The 9209-nt window shown below is 42.5% G+C and overlaps 1 non-coding gene across 1 annotated transcript; it reads left to right on the top strand.

Moving 5' to 3' along the window:
- The first annotated feature begins 555 nt into the window (after positions 1-555).
- On the top strand, positions 556-662 carry LOC120257779. Its single transcript, XR_005535864.1, has one exon. It is a non-coding gene; the product is annotated as a small nucleolar RNA R71 (small nucleolar RNA).
- Positions 663-9209: the final 8547 nt, after the last annotated feature.

Here is a 9209-nt window from a genome sequence, read left to right as displayed (position 1 = left end):
GGTCATTCGGGTCTCCAAGCCTGAAACTCGGTTCTCCATGTTCGGGGCTTGTTGTTGTTGGAAACCCGTTGGTGCCATGGCCTTGTGGTCCTTGGTTGCTCCATGAAAAATTGGGATGACTCTTCCAACCCGGATTGTAAGTGTTGCTATATGGATTCCCTTGGTTCCTCATTGCATTACCCACAAAATCGACTTTCTCCAATGAAGATGCATCACCAATAAAGATCGGGCAATTAGAGGGAGCATGTCCTCCGCTACACCCAGGTTCAAGTAGTCATGGCCGCCACCCTATTAGAAGTTAGAAGGTCTAACTTCTTACTCAATGATTCCACTTGGGGTGCCAAAGAGGTTACCGCATCTATTTCATGGAGCCCAGCCACCTTTTTCCTTTCTCACGCATTCCACTGATAATTGTTCATGGCCATGTCTTCTACTAACTATCAGGCTTCTTCCGGGTTTTTATTGCCCATTGTACCTTCTTTGGTAACATCTAGCAATTGCCTTGTACTTGGATTCAACCCATTATAGAAAGTCTGAACAATCATCCATTCGGGAAATCCATGCTGTGGGTACCTCCAAAAAAGATCCTTGAAGCACTCCGATGTCTCAAACAATGACTCTAACTCCATCTGCACAAATGACGATATCTCATTGCGAAGCTTGGTCGACTTCCCTGGAGGAAAGTATCTAGCAAGGAAAGCTTCGACCATCTCGTTCCAAGTCATGATGGAGGCATTGGGCAAAGAATGTAGCCACTGCTTGGCTCTTCCCTTGAGAGAGAATGGGATAGCCCTCAATCTAATAGCATCATCCGATACACCGTTAATCTTCAGCATATCACTAACTTCCATGAAGTTTTCTATATCGTTGTTCAGATCCTCATTGGACAAACCATTGAACTGTGCTAATTACTGAATCATTTGGATAAATGCTGGCTTCAGCTCGAAGTTCGGAGCTGTAATGGGGGAGGGTCGCACAATACTCAATTGTGTGCCCAAAAATGAGGGTTTAGCATAATCAGAAAGTGTCCTCTATTGCTCGTTCTGTTCTACCATATTATCTTACCCTTCAACTTCTATTTCAGCTTGATTGGACAGTTCTTCTGCAGGTTCTTTTCCCCTTCTTCTGAGTGTACATTCAAGTTTAGGCTCTCCAACAATCAATATCGAAAGGGTTTCCTCGGGTCGTAACCTGGAGTTGCACCCAAAGAAAGAAAACAAATCATAACGATGATAAGAAAAGAAGATGTGAAATAGAATGAATGAATGCATAGCTAAGAAAACAAAGTGCAAAGTATCTCTAAACACCCACTCCCTTGCAATGGCGCCAAAAACTTGACAACGCCCCTTGCGTATGTCCTGCAAGTGTACTGGTTTGTCAATGTAATAAATCCCAGATGAGTGGGTATCATATCCACAGGGAGTAGGAAATAAAAAACACTTAAATTATTTCTTAACTAAGCGAAAAGTGAATAGTAGTTGTGTGACAGGATGTAATGTAACAAAAGTAAAAGAGACAAGAAAAAAAGCACAAGTAAAGGGGAGGTAAGGCAATCGATATAAATGGGGTGCCCGGATATTGTTCCTCCTAGGACAATCGTTTCAAGTGCAAAACCCTCTATTATGCTTTCTAACTAATGCATTAATAAGTCTTCGAGATCCTTCAATTCATGGTCAAAAATCTGTGGTCAACCATACCTAACTCTATACATGTCCCGGAGGAGAAATTGAACAATCTCTTAACCTCGCACTCGTATAGAATCGCAATAAGTTCTAGGGATTCCAAGTGATAAATCTTTTTCCTAGATGTATACCTAACCCTTTGGTCCAGGTGGAAGGTCCCTAATCACAATTAAGCCCTAGGTGCTAAAATCACTTCAACGCTTCACTCGGTTACCTCTACAACTAAGCCCCAGCGGAAGGTCATCCCTTAGCCCATTCACTCTACTATAACGGCAAAGAACTCAAGGAAATGGAGGTAGGATAAATCACACCAGAGGAGAAAGGTGACGCTCCGCTACCTCTCGAATGACCCTCTCAACCCTCTCCAATTTAGCTTTGTCTAACTCTCGTGGTGTGTCACTCACTCACAAGGGTTACCAAGGTGATCTCTAAACCCTAGTGTCACTCTAAGGGAGCATTCAATCAATCAAGCATTCAAGATTGGAACTCAAATAAAACATCAATTAATAAAAGCATAATAACAAGGTTTAATGAAACAAATACATCCTAGTGTTCACAAATCCAAGTACCCACTAGGGGGTTTAGCTCTCTTTGAAACTAGATACAATCAATGAAATCAAATATAAAACAAGATATCCGCAGAAAACCCCTTCTCAATAGTCACGACGAGGGTCTTGTGGAGAAGCCTCTACTCGTCCAAGGGTCCCTTTGTCCGGCCTAGGATACACCTTGCCGTATCGGTGCTGCTGAAAGCTCTCCCACTAACCTTCTTCCAAACGGAGCATGATGTCGAAGCCGTATAACCTCTCCCAATCCTTAGCCAATACCTCTCCAAACCCTAGCCTCCGTCCTCTCTCAAGTTATGGAAAAGATGGAGAAAAGAATACTGAAATAGGGGCTCAAATCAGCCTTAAATAGGGCTAAAATCGAGAATCTACACGCCCCTGTGGATTCTAGATAAGTGTCTAAATATAGGTGTTTTTGTATATATATCGTATTCACTTTGCATGTATTTTGTGAGGTTTGATGCCTGTTTTGCGCTTAATCGTCTACTATTTGCTTTATAGGGCATAAGGAAGCCATGGAGAACAAGAAGATACTATTTAGGCCAAAAGTCAAAAAAACAGGAATTTCATACCATTCCCCATACTAGCCAGTATGGGGGCCGTATGCACTGTAGCATCGGAATGATTTGGAGTTATCTGCCAAGATTTCCATACTACCTAGTATACGGGGCTGTATGGAGGCCTTATGCACCCCGTATGAAATGCGAATCTAGGGTTTTTGAGTGCTATGCGACCCCCATATGACCCCGATACGGCCCGTATGTTGTGGGGGCTATAAATACTGACTTTTAGGGTACAACAAGGTGATTTTTGCTGGGCTTATTTTGGGAGACCACTTGAGACGCTTTGGGGGGACCTTGGGAAGGAGAAGAACGGCAAGGAAGCTAGGCGATCATTCAAGGCCAAGGTCGAAGACTCTCAAGGCAAGAAGGCAACATCATTCAAGGAGAGATCTACCATGATTGGAAGGAAGGAGACCCGTGGCTAGAGGAAGTGTCATTCGGCATTCCTTTGGTGGGGGAAGCGTCATTCGGCATATATTCTACCTCCTCCTCCACCATTTCATCTAGGGAGTGTCACTTATGCCCCACTAAGGCCATCGGATGTTGGTGAACCTTCGGGGGTTTTATCATGTATTTTGGATGATTACTTGTTAATTCCATGCTTGGGTAATTTTGAGATTTAATCCATTATTTTCATGCTAAGTGCTACACTAAGGAGAAATCCGTAGATGTTTTATGAGTGATGCATGTAGATGTGACTTGCTCGCATGTATTAGATCATGAATGGATTAGAAGGGGATACTTGGCCCTCCATGTAGGTTTAAGCCAAAGAAGAGTAGGCTTACTCCTAAGTCAGATTTCCTCGCACTTAATGCAATCATAGGAATGTGGATTTGGAAGAAATTTCTATCTATGTTTATATGTGATTAGGGTTCAATCGTCGAGAAATTGGGGTTGTTCTAATCTTGGAAACTCATGGTCCATTTTACCCTTGCATCTTTTATTCATCATCCATGTTTCATGATAACCCCTCAAGGGGATCCGCATCCATAGGCCTTTGCATACATTGAGTTTCTTGCTTGCTTATTGCTTGTTCTCTCTAATTTGTTGATAATCTTGTTTTAGCTTTAATTGCACCTAGTAGAGTAAATTCCCTCTCTTGAGATCTTAGGCTAGATAATAGCTCGAGAAGGAGTAATAGGAGATCCTTAGCGCCGTGGAATACGATCCTCATGTCTTCACACGAGGTGTTACTTGGTGATCCCTTACACTTGCGGGGAAGCAAACAATTCATCACATGGGCCTGTGGAATTAACGCACGGGCGTGTGGATTCTCTAGAAATCACTTTTCTCAGGCGGCTATGAACAGTGCTTGCCACAGTGAATTACTATTGTACTCTGCTGTAGTACGGGCCCGAAATACTCCCGAATCCATATTCTCATCGAGGTAACGTAAACGTGCACACGCTTACGTCATAGATCGCTTTGCTTCTTTGATAAACGGCTACATTGGTGGAGATCTTGCTATACATGCATAAGCCGGAATACTTGAATGTGACTGCCTTTGTGGCCCTCCAAATCATTGTGCTGACTTGAATACAAGGAGGTTGGCACACACTCTCGCATCTTGAACCCGACTTATATCTTTGTGTTTGATCCTTCTCAAGATTTCCTCCAAATGTTTCATTCACGATCTACATTGGCTTTTTTTCTCTATCATTCGGCTTCATAACCCTATATGCATGAAAGTAACATAAATGCACACATATTAGCGCTAAAACCTGATAAAAGTAATGCTCATCATAAGGAAAGAACACTTTGTATTTATTTCACGCAAGCACTTATCATGTATCCATAGGGAATAGGTGTTAGGAAGCAAGTAGTGATGCTATTTAGCTATTGAGGGAACCAATTCATGATTTGAGTGGACAATATCAATGCAATTAAAAATGAAAAAAAGAAGTGAAAATAGAGCAATAGGAATAAGGAGAGATAATAGATGGGAAGATTGGGTACCCAGACATTGCTCATCCAAGGACTATTGTTTCAAGTGCAAGACTAATTATTATGCCTCCTAACTGATGTTTAATGAGTCATCGAAATCTAAAGACACATGGTCCTAAACCTAAGGTCAACTGTGTGAAGACACGAGGATCGTATTCCACGGGGCTAAGGATTTCCTATTACTCCTTCTCGAGCTATTATCTAGCCTAAGATCTCAAGTGATGGATTTTTACTCTACTTGATGTAATTAAAGCTAAAACGAGATTATGACCAAATTAGAGAGAACAAGCAATAAGCAAGCAAGAAAATCAATGAGATGCAAAGGCCAATGGATGAGGATCCCCTTGAGGGGTTATCATGCAACATGGATGATGATCTAAAGATGCAAGGGTAAAATGGACATTGAGATTCTAAGATTAGAACAACCCCAATTTCTCGGTGATTGAACCCTAATCCCATACGAACATAGATAGGAATTTCATCCAAATCCACATTCCTATGATTGCATTGAGTACGAGGAAATCTCACTTAGGATTAAACCTACTCTTCTTCGGATTAAACCTACAAGCATCCCCTTTTAATCCATTCAAGACCTAATACATGCGAGCAAGTTACATCTACATGCATCATTCATAAAAGAGCTACGGATTTCTCCTTGGTGTAGCCCTTAGCATGAAAACAATGGATTAAATCTCAAAATTACCCAAGCATGGAATTAACAAGTTATCATCCAACATACATGATAAACCCCCCCCCCAAGGTTCAGCAACACCCGGTGGCCTTGGGGGTCTAGTGTGTCATCATCCCACAACAAGCAATACAAACAAGCAAAACATGAAATAAAAGCATAAATGACACTCCCTAGATGAAATGGTGGAGGAGGAGGTGAAGAATGTGCCGAATGACGCTTTCCCCGCCAAAGAAGTGCCAAATGACGCTTCCTCTAGCCGCGGGTCTCCTTCCTTCAAATCGTGGTAAATCTCCCCTTGAATGATGTTGTCTTCTTGCCTTGCGAGTCTTGGACCTTGGGCTTGAATGATCTTCTATCTTCGTTGCCCTTCTTCTCCTCCCCAAGGTCGCCCAAAATCTCCCAAGTGATCTCCCCAAAATCGGCCAAGAAAAAGTCCAGCCCCCAAAAGTCCTTGTTCTGCCCTAAAAGTTGGTATTTATACCCCCCAAAGCATACGGGTCGTATGGGGGTCGTATAGCACTCAAAAACTCTAGATTCGTGATCCATACGGAGTGCATACGACCTCCATATGGCCCCGTATACTGGGTAGTATGGAAATCTGGGCAGACACTCCAAATCATTCCGCTGCTACAGTGCATACGGCCCCCATACTAGGTAGTATGGGGGTAGTATGAAATTCTTATTTTCTTCTCTTTTCGCCCAAATGATATCTTCTTGTTCTCCATGGCTTCCTTATGCCCTACAAAGAAAATAGTAGACGATTAAGCATAAAACGGGTATCAAATCTCACTAAAATACATGCAAAGTGAATACGATATATACATGAAAACATCTACATTTAGACACATAATCGACTGCCACGAGTATGAACTTGTATCCATGGGAGCTCGGAAAAGGTCCCATAAAGTCAATCCCCCACACATCAAAAACTTCACAGGCTTGGTTCCAATTTTGGGGCATCTCGTCCCGGCGAGATATGTTACCAACCCGCTGACATCTATCACAAGCTTGAATGAATTTCTGGGTGTCATGGAACACTGATGGCCAATAGAAACCTGCATCAAGAATTTTCTTTGTTGTTCTATTCACATCATAATGGCCACCAGTGGGTCCTGAGTGCCAATGCCTCAAAATGCATAGACCCTCTGCCTTAGAAACACATCTTCGAGCAACCTGATCGGAACAAACCCTTGAATAGGTATGGATCTTCCCAGATGTAGTGCTTGAGGTCTGATAAGAATTTCTTCCTTTGTTGATATGTAAACCATTTGGGAATGATCTCACCAACCAAGTAATTAGCAAAATCGGCAAACCAGGGTAGTTCCTTCTCTTCTACTACCTGGATATTATACAAGTGTTCTTCAGGGAATGAGTCATCAATGTCCTTTTCTCTTATAGTTTCTGTGCCAGAGCTCTCCAAATGGGATAAATGATCAGTAGCAAGATTCTCTGCTCCCCTCTTGTCCTTAATCTCCATGTCAAATTCTTGAAGAAGCAAGACCCACCTTATCAAACGTGGTTTGTCATCTGATTTGCTAAGCAAGTACCTCAAAGCCGAATGATCGGTGTATAGCACCACTTTAGAAAGAACCAAATATGACCGGAACTTATCAAAGGCAAATACCACGGCAAGTAGTTCCTTTTCAGTTGTAGTGTAATTCGCTTGCGCTCCCGTTAGAGTCTTACTTGCGTAGTAAATGGGGTGGAAATGTTTGTCTCTCCGCTGACCAAGCACTGCTCAACTACAAAGTCACTTGCATCGCACATCAATTCGAATGGGGAGTCCCAATATGGAGCTACCATAATCGGTGCCTAAATTAGTTTCTTCTTGAGTGCCATGAAGGATGTCATGCAGTCATTATCGAACTCGAATGGGACATCCTTTTCCAATAACCTTGTTAGGGGTCTAGCAATTTTAGAAAAATCCTTAATGAATCTTCTATAGAACCCGGCATGTCCCAAAAAACTTCTTATGGCCTTCACAGAATTTGGAGGTGGTAACTTTTCGATGGTGGAAATCTTTGCCTTGTCGACCTCAATTCCATCTTTCGAAATTTTGTGACCCAAGACTATCCCCTCTTGGACCATGAAATGACATTTCTCCCAACTCAGCACAAGATTGGTATCTTCACATCGATTGAGGACTCGCTCGAGGTTCTTGAGGCACACATCGTATGAATCACCAAAAACAGAAAAATCATCCATGAACACTTCCATAAAATCTTCTACCTTGTCCTCAAAAATGGCCGTCATGCATCTCTGAAAGGTGGCCAGGGCATTACATAGCCCGAAAGGCATGTGGCGATAACCAAATGTGCCATACGGACAAGTGAATATAGTCTTCTCCTGATCTTCGGGGGCAATAGGAATTTGGAAATAACCAGAGAACCCATCGAAAAAGCAATAGTAGGCATGCCCAGCTAACCGCTCCAGCATTTGGTCAATGAATGGCAGAGGAAAATGATCTTTCCGGGTGGCATCATTCAATTTTCTATAGTCAATGCATAACCCTCCACACGGTAGTTGTACGAGTCGGGATTAACTCATTTTTCTAATTGGTGATCACGGTCATTCCCCCTTTCTTTGGGACCACTAGCACGGGGCTTACCCACTCACTATCTGATATCTGGTAGATGATGCCCGCATCGAGAAGCTTGATTATTTCTGTTCGGACCACTTCTTTCATATTTGGATTGAGTCTTCTTTGTGGCAAGGCTTTGGGTCTGTGATCATCCGTCATTAGAATTTTGTGAGTGCAAACGATGGATTTATCCCTCTTATGTCAGCAATCTTCCAAGCAATCGCTCTTGTGTACCTCCCTAGTACATCCACCAACCCATTCTTCTGCTCAACTGTTAGGTTTGAAGAGATGATGACTAGAAGCTGTGTACCTTCCCCCAAAAAGGCGTACTCAAGGTGTTCAGGTAGTGTTTTCAACTCAAAATCTGGTGCTTCCTCAGTTGACGGTATCAAACCCATGTTACAAAGCCCATCACCCTGTTTGGACCCTGTTTCTTCTGCAGACCCTGCACTCTCATCAGAACTGTTGCCTGCACAATGAACACGAAGCTCAAAACCTTCAACATCATTTCCTAGACCGTCATGATGCCCACACTGTTGCCCCCCGTTGGCCTCCTGTACGCTTATTGACACCTGGCCCATATCAGCGCGGTTCTCCAAGGTGGGATTCATGCAACCCTCGGCAGTCAAAACAAACTGTTAAATTGGTGATATACTTCCTTCACTCACTGATGGTGTTCCACTTTTCATAAAGGTCTCAAACACTGTGTGCCAACTGCCGCCATCATAAGATATGCTCGAATCTCCAGATAGCAGCAAAGTACCAAAATGGTTATCTAGGAGGTGTGAAAAATGTTGTTGAGTCTGCAGATTAATCCAGCCATCAAATCTGTGTACGTAGTCTTCCAACTTGATGTTCGGGGTTACCATATTACATTCACGAGATGTACTATACAGAAAGAAATTGAAAGTGAATTAAACTATTAAGAAAGAAATAACGATAAAGAATGAATAAAGAATAAAATGGCTAGAGTAATAATCTAAAAGTTTCCTAGAATTCCTTAAAGTCCCCGGCAACGGCGCCAAAAACTTGATTTCTTCCCAGCAAGTGTACGGGATTGCCAAGTAATACCTCGTGTGAAGACACAAGGATCATATTCCACGGGGCTAAGGATCTCCTATTACTCCTTCTCGAGCTATTATCTAGCCTAAGATCTCAAGTGATGGATTTTTACTCTACTTG

This window comes from Dioscorea cayenensis, chromosome 3 (genome assembly GCF_009730915.1).
Source record: "Dioscorea cayenensis subsp. rotundata cultivar TDr96_F1 chromosome 3, TDr96_F1_v2_PseudoChromosome.rev07_lg8_w22 25.fasta, whole genome shotgun sequence".
NCBI lineage: Eukaryota > Viridiplantae > Streptophyta > Magnoliopsida > Dioscoreales > Dioscoreaceae > Dioscorea > Dioscorea cayenensis.
The sequence above is the reverse complement of the archived record's forward strand: the minus strand, read 5'-3'. Positions and strand labels throughout refer to the sequence as shown.